The sequence below is a fragment of the Amblyomma maculatum genome, chromosome 1 (genome assembly GCF_055883805.1).
Source record: "Amblyomma maculatum isolate TAMU_Amacu chromosome 1, ASM5588380v1, whole genome shotgun sequence".
NCBI classification, from domain to species: domain Eukaryota; kingdom Metazoa; phylum Arthropoda; class Arachnida; order Ixodida; family Ixodidae; genus Amblyomma; species Amblyomma maculatum.
The window spans coordinates 39,590,168-39,606,585 of NC_139344.1; positions in this window are offsets into that span (position 1 = coordinate 39,590,168).

Consider the following 16,418-nt stretch of genomic DNA (forward strand, 5'->3'; position numbering starts at 1 on the left):
GCTTCACTCGGCGGCCACGGAGAAACACAACATGATGTTTTCGCCTAACTATACTTGCTACTGCCTACGCAGCAAAATGTATATATAGCCAGCAGTTTTGCGATCTCAGCTCACCGCGGAGGCTTCACTCGGCGGCCACGGAGAAACACAAGATGATGTTTTCGCCTACTAGCTACTGCCTACGCAGCAAAATGTATATATAGCCAGCAGTTTTGCTATCTCAGCTCACCGCGGAGGCTTCACTCGGCGGCCACGGAGAAACACAAGATGATGTTTTCGCCTACTAGCTACTGCCTACGCAGCAAAATGTATATATAGCCAGCAGTTTTGCGATCTCAGCTCACCGCGGAGGCTTCAGTCGCCGGCCACGGAGAAACACAAGATGATGTTTTCGCCTAAGTATACTTGCCACTGCCTACGCAGCAAAATGTATATATAGCCAGCAGTTTTGCGATCTCAGCTCACCGCGGAGGCTTCAATCGGCGGCCACGGAGAAACACAAGATGATGTTTTTGCCCAACTATACTTGCTACTGTCAACGCAGCAGAATGTATATATAGCCAGCAGTTTTGCGATCTCAGCTCACCGCGGAGGCTTCAGTCGGCGGCCACGGAGAAACACAAGATGATGTTTTCGCCTAACTATACTTGCTACTGCCTACGCAGCAAAATGTATATATAGCCAGCAGTTTTGCGATCTCAGCTCACCGCAGAGGCTTCAGTCGGCGGCCACGGAGAAACATAAGATGATGTTTTCGCCTACTATACTTGCTACTGCCCACGCAGCAAAATGTATATATAGCCAGCAGTTTTGCGATCTCACCTCACCGCGGAGGCTTCAATCGGCGGCCACGGAGAAACACAAGATGATGTGTTCGCCTAACTATACTTGCTACTGCCTACGCAGCAAAATGTATATATAGCCAGCAGTTTTGCGATCTCAGCTCACCGCGGAGGCTTCACTCGGCGGCCACGGAGAAACACAAGATGATGTTTTCGCCTACTAGCTACTGCCTACGCAGCAAAATGTATATATAGCCAGCAGTTTTGCGATATCAGCTCACCGCGGAGGCTTCACTCGGCGGCCACGGAGAAACACAAGATGATGTTTTCGCCTAACTATACTTGCTACTGCCTACGCAGCAAAATGTATATATAGCCAGCAGTTTTGCGATCTCAGCTCACCGCAGAGGCTTCACTCGGCGGCCACGGAGAAACACAAGATGATGTTTTCGCCTACTAGCTACTGCCTACGCAGCAAAATGTATATATAGCCAGCAGTTTTGCGATCTCAGCTCACCGCGGAGGCTTCAGTCGGCGGCCACGGAGAAACATAAGATGATGTTTTCGCCTACTATACTTGCTACTGCCCACGCAGCAAAATGTATATATAGCCAGCAGTTTTGCGATCTCACCTCACCGCGGAGGCTTCAATCGGCGGCCACGGAGAAACACAAGATGTTGTTTTCGCCTAACTATACTTGCTACTGCCTACGCAGCAAAATGTATATATAGCCAGCAGTTTTGCGATCTCAGCTCACCGCGGAGGCTTCACTCGGCGGCCACGGAGAAACACAAGATGATGTTTTCGCCTACTAGCTACTGCCTACGCAGCAAAATGTATATATAGCCAGCAGTTTTGCGATCTCAGCTCACCGCGGAGGCTTCACTCAGCGGCCACGGAGAAACACAAGATGATGTTTTCGCCTAACTATACTTGCTACTGCCTACGCAGCAAAATGTATATATAGCCAGCAGTTTTGCGATCTCAGCTCACCGCGGAGGCTTCACTCGGCGGCCACGGAGAAACACAAGATGATGTTTTCGCCTACTAGCTACTGCCTACGCAGCAAAATGTATATATAGCCAGCAGTTTTGCTATCTCAGCTCACCGCGGAGGCTTCACTCGGCGGCCACGGAGAAACACAAGATGATGTTTTCGCCTACTAGCTACTGCCTACGCAGCAAAATGTATATATAGCCAGCAGTTTTGCGATCTCAGCTCACCGCGGAGGCTTCAGTCGGCGGCCACGGAGAAACACAAGATGATGTTTTCGCCTAAGTATACTTGCCACTGCATACGCAGCAAAATGTATATATAGCCAGCAGTTTTGCGATCTCAGCTCACCGCGGAGGCTTCAATCGGCGGCCACGGAGAAACACAAGATGATGTTTTTGCCCAACTATACTTGCTACTGTCAACGCAGCAGAATGTATATATAGCCAGCAGTTTTGCGATCTCAGCTCACCGCGGAGGCTTCAGTCGGCGGCCACGGAGAAACACAAGATGATGTTTTCGCCTAACTATACTTGCTACTGCCTACGCAGCAAAATGTATATATAGCCAGCAGTTTTGCGATCTCAGCTCACCGCGGAGGCTTCAGTCGGCGGCCACGGAGAAACATAAGATGATGTTTTCGCCTACTATACTTGCTACTGCCCACGCAGCAAAATGTATATATAGCCAGCAGTTTTGCGATCTCACCTCACCGCGGAGGCTTCAATCGGCGGCCACGGAGAAACACAAGATGATGTTTTCGCCTAACTATACTTGCTACTGCCTACGCAGCAAAATGTATATATAGCCAGCAGTTTTGCGATCTCAGCTCACCGCGGAGGCTTCACTCGGCGGCCACGGAGAAACACAAGATGATGTTTTCGCCTACTAGCTACTGCCTACGCAGCAAAATGTATATATAGCCAGCAGTTTTGCGATCTCAGCTCACCGCGGAGGCTTCACTCGGCGGCCACGGAGAAACACAAGATGATGTTTTCGCCTACTAGCTACTGCCTACGCAGCAAAATGTATATATAGCCAGCAGTTTTGCGATCTCAGCTCACCGCGGAGGCTTCACTCGGCGGCCACGGAGAAACACAAGATGATGTTTTCGCCTAACTATACTTGCTACTGCCTACGCAGCAAAATGTATATATAGCCAGCAGTTTTGCGATCTCAGCTCACCGCGGAGGCTTCACTCGGCGGCCACGGAGAAACACAAGATGATGTTTTCGCCTACTAGCTACTGCCTACGCAGCAAAATGTATATATAGCCAGCAGTTTTGCGATCTCAGCTCACCGCGGAGGCTTCACTCGGCGGCCACGGAGAAACACAAGATGATGTTTTTGCCCAACTATACTTGCCACTGCCTACGCAGCAAAATGTATATATAGCCAGCAGTTTTGCGATCTCAGCTCACCGCGGAGGCTTCAGTCGGCGGCCACGGAGAAACACAAGATGATGTTTTTGCCCAACTATACTTGCTACTGTCAACGCAGCAAAATGTATATATAGCCAGCAGTTTTGCGATCTCAGCTCACCGCGGAGGCTTCAGTCGGCGGCCACGGAGAAACACAAGATGATGTTTTCGCCTAACTATACTTGCTACTGCCTACGCAGCAAAATGTATATATAGCCAGCAGTTTTGCGATCTCAGCTCACCGCGGAGGCTTCAGTCGGCGGCCACGGAGAAACACAAGATGATGTTTTCGCCTAACTATACTTGCTACTGTCTACGCAGCAAAATGTATATATAGCCAGCAGTTTTGCGATCTCAGCTCACCGCGGAGGCTTCAATCGGCGGCCACGGAGAAACACAAGATGATGTTTTCGCCTAACTATACTTGCTACTGTCTACGCAGCAAAATGTATATATAGCCAGCAGTTTTGCGATCTCACCTCACCGCGGCTGCTTCAATCGGCGGCCACGGAGAAACGCAAGATGATGTTTTCGCCTAACTATACTTGCTACTGCCTACGCAGCAAAATGTATATATAGCCAGCAGTTTTGCGATCTCAGCTCACCGCGGAGGCTTCACTCGGCGGCCACGGAGAAACACAAGATGATGTTTTCGCCTACTAGCTACTGCCTACGCAGCAAAATGTATATATAGCCAGCAGTTTTGCGATCTCAGCTCACCGCGGAGGCTTCACTCGGCGGCCACGGAGAAACACAAGATGATGTTTTCGCCTACTAGCTACTGCCTACGCAGCAAAATGTATATATAGCCAGCAGTTTTGCGATCTCAGCTCACCGCGGAGGCTTCACTCGGCGGCCACGGAGAAACACAAGATGATGTTTTCGCCTAACTATACTTGCTACTGCCTACGCAGCAAAATGTATATATAGCCAGCAGTTTTGCGATCTCAGCTCACCGCGGAGGCTTCACTCGGCGGCCACGGAGAAACACAAGACGATGTTTTCGCCTACTAGCTACTGCCTACGCAGCAAAATGTATATATAGCCAGCAGTTTTGCGATCTCAGCTCACCGCGGAGGCTTCACTCGGCGGCCACGGAGAAACACAAGATGATGTTTTCGCCTACTAGCTACTGCCTACGCAGCAAAATGTATATATAGCCAGCAGTTTTGCGATCTCAGCTCACCGCGGAGGCTTCACTCGGCGGCCACGGAGAAACACAAGATGATGTTTTCGCCTACTAGCTACTGCCTACGCAGCAAAATGTATATATAGCCAGCAGTTTTGCGATCTCAGCTCACCGCGGAGGCTTCACTCGGCGGCCACGGAGAAACACAAGATGATGTTTTTGCCCAACTATACTTGCCACTGCCTACGCAGCAAAATGTATATATAGCCAGCAGTTTTGCGATCTCAGCTCACCGCGGAGGCTTCAGTCGGCGGCCACGGAGAAACACAAGATGATGTTTTTGCCCAACTATACTTGCTACTGTCAACGCAGCAAAATGTATATATAGCCAGCAGTTTTGCGATCTCAGCTCACCGCGGAGGCTTCAGTCGGCGGCCACGGAGAAACACAAGATGATGTTTTCGCCTAACTATACTTGCTACTGCCTACGCAGCAAAATGTATATATAGCCAGCAGTTTTGCGATCTCAGCTCACCGCGGAGGCTTCAGTCGGCGGCCACGGAGAAACACAAGATGATGTTTTCGCCTAACTATACTTGCTACTGTCTACGCAGCAAAATGTATATATAGCCAGCAGTTTTGCGATCTCAGCTCACCGCGGAGGCTTCAATCGGCGGCCACGGAGAAACACAAGATGATGTTTTCGCCTAACTATACTTGCTACTGTCTACGCAGCAAAATGTATATATAGCCAGCAGTTTTGCGATCTCACCTCACCGCGGCTGCTTCAATCGGCGGCCACGGAGAAACGCAAGATGATGTTTTCGCCTAACTATACTTGCTACTGTCTACGCAGCAAAATGTATATATAGCCAGCAGTTTTGCGATCTCAGCTCACCGCGGAGGCTTCAGTCGGCGGCCACGGAGAAACACAAGATGATGTTTTCGCCTAACTATACTTGCTACTGTCTACGCAGCAAAATGTATATATAGCCAGCAGTTTTGCGATCTCAGCTCACCGCGGAGGCTTCAGTTGGCGGCCACGGAGAAACACAAGATGATGTTTTCGCCTAACTATACTTGCTACTGCCTACGCAGCAAAATGTATATATAGCCAGCAGTTTTGCGATCTCAGCTCACCGCGGAGGCTTCAGTCGGCGGCCGCGGAGAAACACAAGATGATGTTTTCGCCTACTAGCTACTGCCTACGCAGCAAAATGTATATATAGCCAGCAGTTTTGCGATCTCAGCTCACCGCGGAGGCTTCAGTCGGCGGCCACGGAGAAACATAAGATGATGTTTTCGCCTACTATACTTGCTACTGCCCACGCAGCAAAATGTATATATAGCCAGCAGTTTTGCGATCTCACCTCACCGCGGCTGCTTCAATCGGCGGCCACGGAGAAACGCAAGATGATGTTTTCGCCTAACTATACTTGCTACTGTCTACGCAGCAAAATGTATATATAGCCAGCAGTTTTGCGATCTCACCTCACCGCGGAGGCTTCAATCGGCGGCCACGGAGAAACACAAGATGATGTTTTCGCCTACTATACTTGCTACTGCCCACGCAGCAAAATGTATATATAGCCAGCAGTTTTGCGATCTCACCTCACCGCGGAGGCTTCAATCGGCGGCCACGGAGAAACACAAGATGATGTTTTCGCCTAACTATACTTGCTACTGTCTACGCAGCAAAATGTATGTATAGCCAGCAGTTTTGCGATCTCACCTCACCGCGGAGGCTTCAGTCGGCGGCCACGGAGAAACACAAGATGATGTTTTCGCCTAACTATACTTGCTACTGTCTACGCAGCAAAATGTATATATAGCCAGCAGTTTTGCGATCTCAGCTCACCGCGGAGGCTTCAGTTGGCGGCCACGGAGAAACACAAGATGATGTTTTCGCCTAACTATACTTGCTACTGCCTACGCAGCAAAATGTATATATAGCCAGCAGTTTTGCGATCTCAGCTCACCGCGGAGGCTTCAGTCGGCGGCCGCGGAGAAACACAAGATGATGTTTTCTCCTACTAGCTACTGCCTACGCAGCAAAATGTATATATAGCCAGCAGTTTTGCGATCTCAGCTCACCGCGGAGGCTTCAGTCGGCGGCCACGGAGAAACATAAGATGATGTTTTCGCCTACTATACTTGCTACTGCCCACGCAGCAAAATGTATATATAGCCAGCAGTTTTGCGATCTCAGCTCACCGCGGAGGCTTCACTCGGCGGCCACGGAGAAACACAAGATGATGTTTTCGCCTACTAGCTACTGCCTACGCAGCAAAACGTATATATAGCCAGCAGTTTTGCGATCTCAGCTCACCGCGGAGGCTTCAGTCGGCGGCCACGGAGAAACATAAGATGATGTTTTCGCCTACTATACTTGCTACTGCCCACGCAGCAAAATGTATATATAGCCAGCAGTTTTGCGATCTCACCTCACCGCGGAGGCTTCAATCGGCGGCCACGGAGAAACACAAGATGATGTTTTCGCCTAACTATACTTGCTACTGCCTACGCAGCAAAATGTATATATAGCCAGCAGTTTTGCGATCTCAGCTCACCGCGGAGGCTTCACTCGGCGGCCACCGAGAAACACAAGATGATGTTTTCGCCTACTAGCTACTGCCTACGCAGCAAAATGTATATATAGCCAGCAGTTTTGCGATCTCAGCTCACCGCGGAGGCTTCACTCGGCGGCCACGGAGAAACACAACATGATGTTTTCGCCTAACTATACTTGCTACTGCCTACGCAGCAAAATGTATATATAGCCAGCAGTTTTGCGATCTCAGCTCACCGCGGAGGCTTCACTCGGCGGCCACGGAGAAACACAAGATGATGTTTTCGCCTACTAGCTACTGCCTACGCAGCAAAATGTATATATAGCCAGCAGTTTTGCTATCTCAGCTCACCGCGGAGGCTTCACTCGGCGGCCACGGAGAAACACAAGATGATGTTTTCGCCTACTAGCTACTGCCTACGCAGCAAAATGTATATATAGCCAGCAGTTTTGCGATCTCAGCTCACCGCGGAGGCTTCAGTCGCCGGCCACGGAGAAACACAAGATGATGTTTTCGCCTAAGTATACTTGCCACTGCCTACGCAGCAAAATGTATATATAGCCAGCAGTTTTGCGATCTCAGCTCACCGCGGAGGCTTCAATCGGCGGCCACGGAGAAACACAAGATGATGTTTTTGCCCAACTATACTTGCTACTGTCAACGCAGCAGAATGTATATATAGCCAGCAGTTTTGCGATCTCAGCTCACCGCGGAGGCTTCAGTCGGCGGCCACGGAGAAACACAAGATGATGTTTTCGCCTAACTATACTTGCTACTGCCTACGCAGCAAAATGTATATATAGCCAGCAGTTTTGCGATCTCAGCTCACCGCAGAGGCTTCAGTCGGCGGCCACGGAGAAACATAAGATGATGTTTTCGCCTACTATACTTGCTACTGCCCACGCAGCAAAATGTATATATAGCCAGCAGTTTTGCGATCTCACCTCACCGCGGAGGCTTCAATCGGCGGCCACGGAGAAACACAAGATGATGTGTTCGCCTAACTATACTTGCTACTGCCTACGCAGCAAAATGTATATATAGCCAGCAGTTTTGCGATCTCAGCTCACCGCGGAGGCTTCACTCGGCGGCCACGGAGAAACACAAGATGATGTTTTCGCCTACTAGCTACTGCCTACGCAGCAAAATGTATATATAGCCAGCAGTTTTGCGATATCAGCTCACCGCGGAGGCTTCACTCGGCGGCCACGGAGAAACACAAGATGATGTTTTCGCCTAACTATACTTGCTACTGCCTACGCAGCAAAATGTATATATAGCCAGCAGTTTTGCGATCTCAGCTCACCGCGGAGGCTTCACTCGGCGGCCACGGAGAAACACAAGATGATGTTTTCGCCTACTAGCTACTGCCTACGCAGCAAAATGTATATATAGCCAGCAGTTTTGCGATCTCAGCTCACCGCGGAGGCTTCAGTCGGCGGCCACGGAGAAACATAAGATGATGTTTTCGCCTACTATACTTGCTACTGCCCACGCAGCAAAATGTATATATAGCCAGCAGTTTTGCGATCTCACCTCACCGCGGAGGCTTCAATCGGCGGCCACGGAGAAACACAAGATGTTGTTTTCGCCTAACTATACTTGCTACTGCCTACGCAGCAAAATGTATATATAGCCAGCAGTTTTGCGATCTCAGCTCACCGCGGAGGCTTCACTCGGCGGCCACGGAGAAACACAAGATGATGTTTTCGCCTACTAGCTACTGCCTACGCAGCAAAATGTATATATAGCCAGCAGTTTTGCGATCTCAGCTCACCGCGGAGGCTTCACTCGGCGGCCACGGAGAAACACAAGATGATGTTTTCGCCTAACTATACTTGCTACTGCCTACGCAGCAAAATGTATATATAGCCAGCAGTTTTGCGATCTCAGCTCACCGCGGAGGCTTCACTCGGCGGCCACGGAGAAACACAAGATGATGTTTTCGCCTACTAGCTACTGCCTACGCAGCAAAATGTATATATAGACAGCAGTTTTGCTATCTCAGCTCACCGCGGAGGCTTCACTCGGCGGCCACGGAGAAACACAAGATGATGTTTTCGCCTACTAGCTACTGCCTACGCAGCAAAATGTATATATAGCCAGCAGTTTTGCGATCTCAGCTCACCGCGGAGGCTTCAGTCGGCGGCCACGGAGAAACACAAGATGATGTTTTCGCCTAAGTATACTTGCCACTGCATACGCAGCAAAATGTATATATAGCCAGCAGTTTTGCGATCTCAGCTCACCGCGGAGGCTTCAATCGGCGGCCACGGAGAAACACAAGATGATGTTTTTGCCCAACTATACTTGCTACTGTCAACGCAGCAGAATGTATATATAGCCAGCAGTTTTGCGATCTCAGCTCACCGCGGAGGCTTCAGTCGGCGGCCACGGAGAAACACAAGATGATGTTTTCGCCTAACTATACTTGCTACTGCCTACGCAGCAAAATGTATATATAGCCAGCAGTTTTGCGATCTCAGCTCACCGCGGAGGCTTCAGTCGGCGGCCACGGAGAAACATAAGATGATGTTTTCGCCTACTATACTTGCTACTGCCCACGCAGCAAAATGTATATATAGCCAGCAGTTTTGCGATCTCACCTCACCGCGGAGGCTTCAATCGGCGGCCACGGAGAAACACAAGATGATGTTTTCGCCTAACTATACTTGCTACTGCCTACGCAGCAAAATGTATATATAGCCAGCAGTTTTGCGATCTCAGCTCACCGCGGAGGCTTCACTCGGCGGCCACGGAGAAACACAAGATGATGTTTTCGCCTACTAGCTACTGCCTACGCAGCAAAATGTATATATAGCCAGCAGTTTTGCGATCTCAGCTCACCGCGGAGGCTTCACTCGGCGGCCACGGAGAAACACAAGATGATGTTTTCGCCTACTAGCTACTGCCTACGCAGCAAAATGTATATATAGCCAGCAGTTTTGCGATCTCAGCTCACCGCGGAGGCTTCACTCGGCGGCCACGGAGAAACACAAGATGATGTTTTCGCCTAACTATACTTGCTACTGCCTACGCAGCAAAATGTATATATAGCCAGCAGTTTTGCGATCTCAGCTCACCGCGGAGGCTTCACTCGGCGGCCACGGAGAAACACAAGATGATGTTTTCGCCTACTAGCTACTGCCTACGCAGCAAAATGTATATATAGCCAGCAGTTTTGCGATCTCAGCTCACCGCGGAGGCTTCACTCGGCGGCCACGGAGAAACACAAGATGATGTTTTTGCCCAACTATACTTGCCACTGCCTACGCAGCAAAATGTATATATAGCCAGCAGTTTTGCGATCTCAGCTCACCGCGGAGGCTTCAGTCGGCGGCCACGGAGAAACATAAGATGATGTTTTCGCCTACTATACTTGCTACTGCCCACGCAGCAAAATGTATATATAGCCAGCAGTTTTGCGATCTCACCTCACCGCAGAGGCTTCAGTCGGCGGCCACGGAGAAACACAAGATGATGTTTTCGCCTAACTATACTTGCTACTGCCTACGCAGCAAAATGTACATATAGCCAGCAGTTTTGCGATCTCAGCTCACCGCGGAGGCTTCAGTCGGCGGCCACGGAGAAACACAAGATGATGTTTTCGCCTAACTATACTTGCTACTGCCTACGCAGCAAAATGTATATATAGCCAGCAGTTTTGCGATCTCAGCTCACCGCGGAGGCTTCAATCGGCGGCCACGGAGAAACAAAAGATGATGTTTTCGCCTAACTATACTTGCTACTGCCTACGCAGCAAAATGTATATATAGCCAGCAGTTTTGCGATCTCAGCTCACCGCGGAGGCTTCAGTCGGCGGCCACGGAGAAACACAAGATGATGTTTTCGCCTAAGTATACTTGCTACTGCCTACGCAGCAAAATGTATATATAGCCAGCAGTTTTGCGATCTCAGCTCACCGCGGAGGCTTCAATCGGCGGCCACGGAGAAACACAAGATGATGTTTTTGCCCAACTATACTTGCTACTGTCAACGCAGCAGAATGTATATATAGCCAGCAGTTTTGCGATCTCAGCTCACCGCGGAGGCTTCAGTCGGCGGCCACGGAGAAACACAAGATGATGTTTTCGCCTAACTATACTTGCTACTGTCTACGCAGCAAAATGTATATATAGCCAGCAGTTTTGCGATCTCACCTCACCGCGGCTGCTTCAATCGGCGGCCACGGAGAAACACAAGATGATGTTTTCGCCTAACTATACTTGCTATTGTCTACGCAGCAAAATGTATATATAGCCAGCAGTTTTGCGATCTCACCTCACCGCGGAGGCTTCAATCGGCGGCCACGGAGAAACACAAGATGATGTTTTCGCCTAACTATACTTGCTACTGTCTACGCAGCAAAATGTATATATAGCCAGCAGTTTTGCGATCTCACCTCACCGCGGCTGCTTCAATCGGCGGCCACGGAGAAACAAAAGATGATGTTTTCGCCTAACTATACTTGCTACTGTCAACGCAGCAAAATGTATATATAGCCAGCAGTTTTGCGATCTCAGCTCACCGCGGAGGCTTCAGTCGGCGGCCACGGAGAAACACAAGATGATGTTTTCGCCTAACTATACTTGCTACTGCCTACGCAGCAAAATGTATATATAGCCAGCAGTTTTGCGATCTCAGCTCACCGCGGAGGCTTCAGTCGGCGGCCACGGAGAAACACAAGATGATGTTTTCGCCTAACTATACTTGCTACTGTCTACGCAGCAAAATGTATATATAGCCAGCAGTTTTGCGATCTCAGCTCACCGCGGAGGCTTCAATCGGCGGCCACGGAGAAACACAAGATGATGTTTTCGCCTAACTATACTTGCTACTGTCTACGCAGCAAAATGTATATATAGCCAGCAGTTTTGCGATCTCACCTCACCGCGGCTGCTTCAATCGGCGGCCACGGAGAAACACAAGATGATGTTTTCGCCTAACTATACTTGCTACTGTCTACGCAGCAAAATGTATATATAGCCAGCAGTTTTGCGATCTCACCTCACCGCGGAGGCTTCAATCGGCGGCCACGGAGAAACACAAGATGATGTTTTCGCCTAACTATACTTGCTACTGTCTACGCAGCAAAATGTATGTATAGCCAGCAGTTTTGCGATCTCAGCTCAGCGCGGAGGCTTCAATCGGCGGCCACGGAGAAACACAAGATGATGTTTTCGCCTAACTATACTTGCTACTGTCTACGCAGCAAAATGTATATATAGCCAGCAGTTTTGCGATCTCAGCTCACCGCGGAGGCTTCAGTCGGCGGCCACGGAGAAACACAAGATGATGTTTTCGCCTAACTATACTTGCTACTGTCTACGCAGCAAAATGTATATATAGCCAGCAGTTTTGCGATCTCAGCTCACCGCGGAGGCTTCAGTTGGCGGCCACGGAGAAACACAAGATGATGTTTTCGCCTAACTATACTTGCTACTGCCTACGCAGCAAAATGTATATATAGCCAGCAGTTTTGCGATCTCAGCTCACCGCGGAGGCTTCAGTCGGCGGCCGCGGAGAAACACAAGATGATGTTTTCGCCTACTAGCTACTGCCTACGCAGCAAAATGTATATATAGCCAGCAGTTTTGCGATCTCAGCTCACCGCGGAGGCTTCAGTCGGCGGCCACGGAGAAACATAAGATGATGTTTTCGCCTACTAGCTACTGCCTACGCAGCAAAATGTATATATAGCCAGCAGTTTTGCGATCTCAGCTCACCGCGGAGGCTTCACTCGGCAGCCACGGAGAAACACAAGATGATGTTTTCGCCTAACTATACTTGCTACTGCCTACGCAGCAAAATGTATATATAGCCAGCAGTTTTGCGATCTCAGCTCACCGCGGAGGCTTCACTCGGCGGCCACGGAGAAACACAAGATGATGTTTTCGCCTACTAGCTACTGCCTGCGCAGCAAAATGTATATATAGCCAGCAGTTTTGCTATCTCAGCTCACCGCGGAGGCTTCACTCGGCGGCCACGGAGAAACACAAGATGATGTTTTCGCCTACTAGCTACTGCCTACGCAGCAAAATGTATATATAGCCAGCAGTTTTGCGATCTCAGCTCACCGCGGAGGCTTCAGTCGGCGGCCACGGAGAAACACAAGATGATGTTTTCGCCTAAGTATACTTGCCACTGCCTACGCAGCAAAATGTATATAAAGCCAGCAGTTTTGCGATCTCAGCTCACCGCGGAGGCTTCAATCGGCGGCCACGGAGAAACACAAGATGATGTTTTTGCCCAACTATACTTGCTACTGTCAACGCAGCAGAATGTATATATAGCCAGCAGTTTTGCGATCTCAGCTCACCGCGGAGGCTTCAGTCGGCGGCCACGGAGAAACACAAGATGATGTTTTCGCCTAACTATACTTGCTACTGCCTACGCAGCAAAATGTATATATAGCCAGCAGTTTTGCGATCTCAGCTCACCGCAGAGGCTTCAGTCGGCGGCCACGGAGAAACATAAGATGATGTTTTCGCCTACTATACTTGCTACTGCCCACGCAGCAAAATGTATATATAGCCAGCAGTTTTGCGATCTCACCTCACCGCGGAGGCTTCAATCGGCGGCCACGGAGAAACACAAGATGATGTTTTCGCCTAACTATACTTGCTACTGCCTACGCAGCAAAATGTATATATAGCCAGCAGTTTTGCGATCTCAGCTCACCGCGGAGGCTTCACTCGGCGGCCACGGAGAAACACAAGATGATGTTTTCGCCTACTAGCTACTGCCTACGCAGCAAAATGTATATATAGCCAGCAGTTTTGCGATATCAGCTCACCGCGGAGGCTTCACTCGGCGGCCACGGAGAAACACAAGATGATGTTTTCGCCTAACTATACTTGCTACTGCCTACGCAGCAAAATGTATATATAGCCAGCAGTTTTGCGATCTCAGCTCACCGCGGAGGCTTCACTCGGCGGCCACGGAGAAACACAAGATGATGTTTTCGCCTACTAGCTACTGCCTACGCAGCAAAATGTATATATAGCCAGCAGTTTTGCGATCTCAGCTCACCGCGGAGGCTTCAGTCGGCGGCCACGGAGAAACATAAGATGATGTTTTCGCCTACTATACTTGCTACTGCCCACGCAGCAAAATGTATATATAGCCAGCAGTTTTGCGATCTCACCTCACCGCGGAGGCTTCAATCGGCGGCCACGGAGAAACACAAGATGATGTTTTCGCCTAACTATACTTGCTACTGCCTACGCAGCAAAATGTATATATAGCCAGCAGTTTTGCGATCTCAGCTCACCGCGGAGGCTTCACTCGGCGGCCACGGAGAAACACAAGATGATGTTTTCGCCTACTAGCTACTGCCTACGCAGCAAAATGTATATATAGCCAGCAGTTTTGCGATCTCAGCTCACCGCGGAGGCTTCACTCGGCGGCCACGGAGAAACACAAGATGATGTTTTCGCCTAACTATACTTGCTACTGCCTACGCAGCAAAATGTATATATAGCCAGCAGTTTTGCGATCTCAGCTCACCGCGGAGGCTTCACTCGGCGGCCACGGAGAAACACAAGATGATGTTTTCGCCTACTAGCTACTGCCTACGCAGCAAAATGTATATATAGCCAGCAGTTTTGCTATCTCAGCTCACCGCGGAGGCTTCACTCGGCGGCCACGGAGAAACACAAGATGATGTTTTCGCCTACTAGCTACTGCCTACGCAGCAAAATGTATATATAGCCAGCAGCTTTGCGATCTCAGCTCACCGCGGAGGTTTCAGTCGGCGGCCACGGAGAAACACAAGATGATGTTTTCGCCTAAGTATACTTGCCACTGCCTACGCAGCAAAATGTATATATAGCCAGCAGTTTTGCGATCTCAGCTCACCGCGGAGGCTTCAATCGGCGGCCACGGAGAAACACAAGATGATGTTTTTGCCCAACTATACTTGCTACTGTCAATGCAGCAGAATGTATATATAGCCAGCAGTTTTGCGATCTCAGCTCACCGCGGAGGCTTCAGTCGGCGGCCACGGAGAAACACAAGATGATGTTTTCGCCTAACTATACTTCCTACTGCCTACGCAGCAAAATGTATATATAGCCAGCAGTTTTGCGATCTCAGCTTACCGCGGAGGCTTCAGTCGGCGGCCACGGAGAAACACAAGATGTTTTCGCCTACTATACTTGCTACTGCCCACGCAGCAAAATGTATATATAGCCAGCAGTTTTGCGATCTCACCTCACCGCGTAGGCTTCAATCGGCGGCCACGGAGACACACAAGATGATGTTTTCGCCTAACTATACTTGCTACTGCCTACGCAGCAAAATGTATATATAGCCAGCAGTTTTGCGATCTCAGCTCACCGCGGAGGCTTCACTCGGCGGCCACGGAGAAACACAAGATGATGTTTTCGCCTACTTGCTACTGCCTACGCAGCAAAATGTATATATAGCCAGCAGTTTTGCGATCTCAGCTCACCGCGGAGGCTTCACTCGGCGGCCACGGAGAAACACAAGATGATGTTTTCGCCTAACTATACTTGCTACTGCCTACGCAGCAAAATGTATATATAGCCAGCAGTTTTGCGATCTCAGCTCACCGCGGAGGCTTCACTCGGCGGCCACGGAGAAACACAAGATGATGTTTTCGCCTACTAGCTACTGCCTACGCAGCAAAATGTATATATAGCCAGCAGTTTTGCGATCTCAGCTCACCGCGGAGGCTTCACTCGGCAGCCACGGAGAAACACAAGATGATGTTTTTGCCCAACTATACTTGCCACTGCCTACGCAGCAAAATGTATATATAGCCAGCAGTTTTGCGATCTCAGCTCACCGCGGAGGCTTCAGTCGGCGGCCACGGAGAAACATAAGATGATGTTTTCGCCTACTATACTTGCTACTGCCCACGCAGCAAAATGTATATATAGCCAGCAGTTTTGCGATCTCACCTCACCGCAGAGGCTTCAGTCGGCGGCCACGGAGAAACACAAGATGATGTTTTCGCCTAACTATACTTGCTACTGCCTACGCAGCAAAATGTACATATAGCCAGCAGTTTTGCGATCTCAGCTCACCGCGGAGGCTTCAGTCGGCGGCCACGGAGAAACACAAGATGATGTTTTCGCCTAACTATACTTGGTACTGCCTACGCAGCAAAATGTATATATAGCCAGCAGTTTTGCGATCTCAGCTCACCGCGGAGGCTTCAATCGGCGGCCACGGAGAAACAAAAGATGATGTTTTCGCCTAACTATACTTGCTACTGCCTACGCAGCAAAATGTATATATAGCCAGCAGTTTTGCGATCTCAGCTCACCGCGGAGGCTTCAGTCGGCGGCCACGGAGAAACACAAGATGATGTTTTCGCCTAAGTTTACTTGCTACTGCCTACGCAGCAAAATGTATATATAGCCAGCAGTTTTGCGATCTCAGCTCACCGCGGAGGCTTCAATCGGCGGCCACGGAGAAACACAAGATGATGTTTTTGCCCAACTATACTTGCTACTGTCAACGCAGCAGAATGTATATATAGCCAGCAGTTTT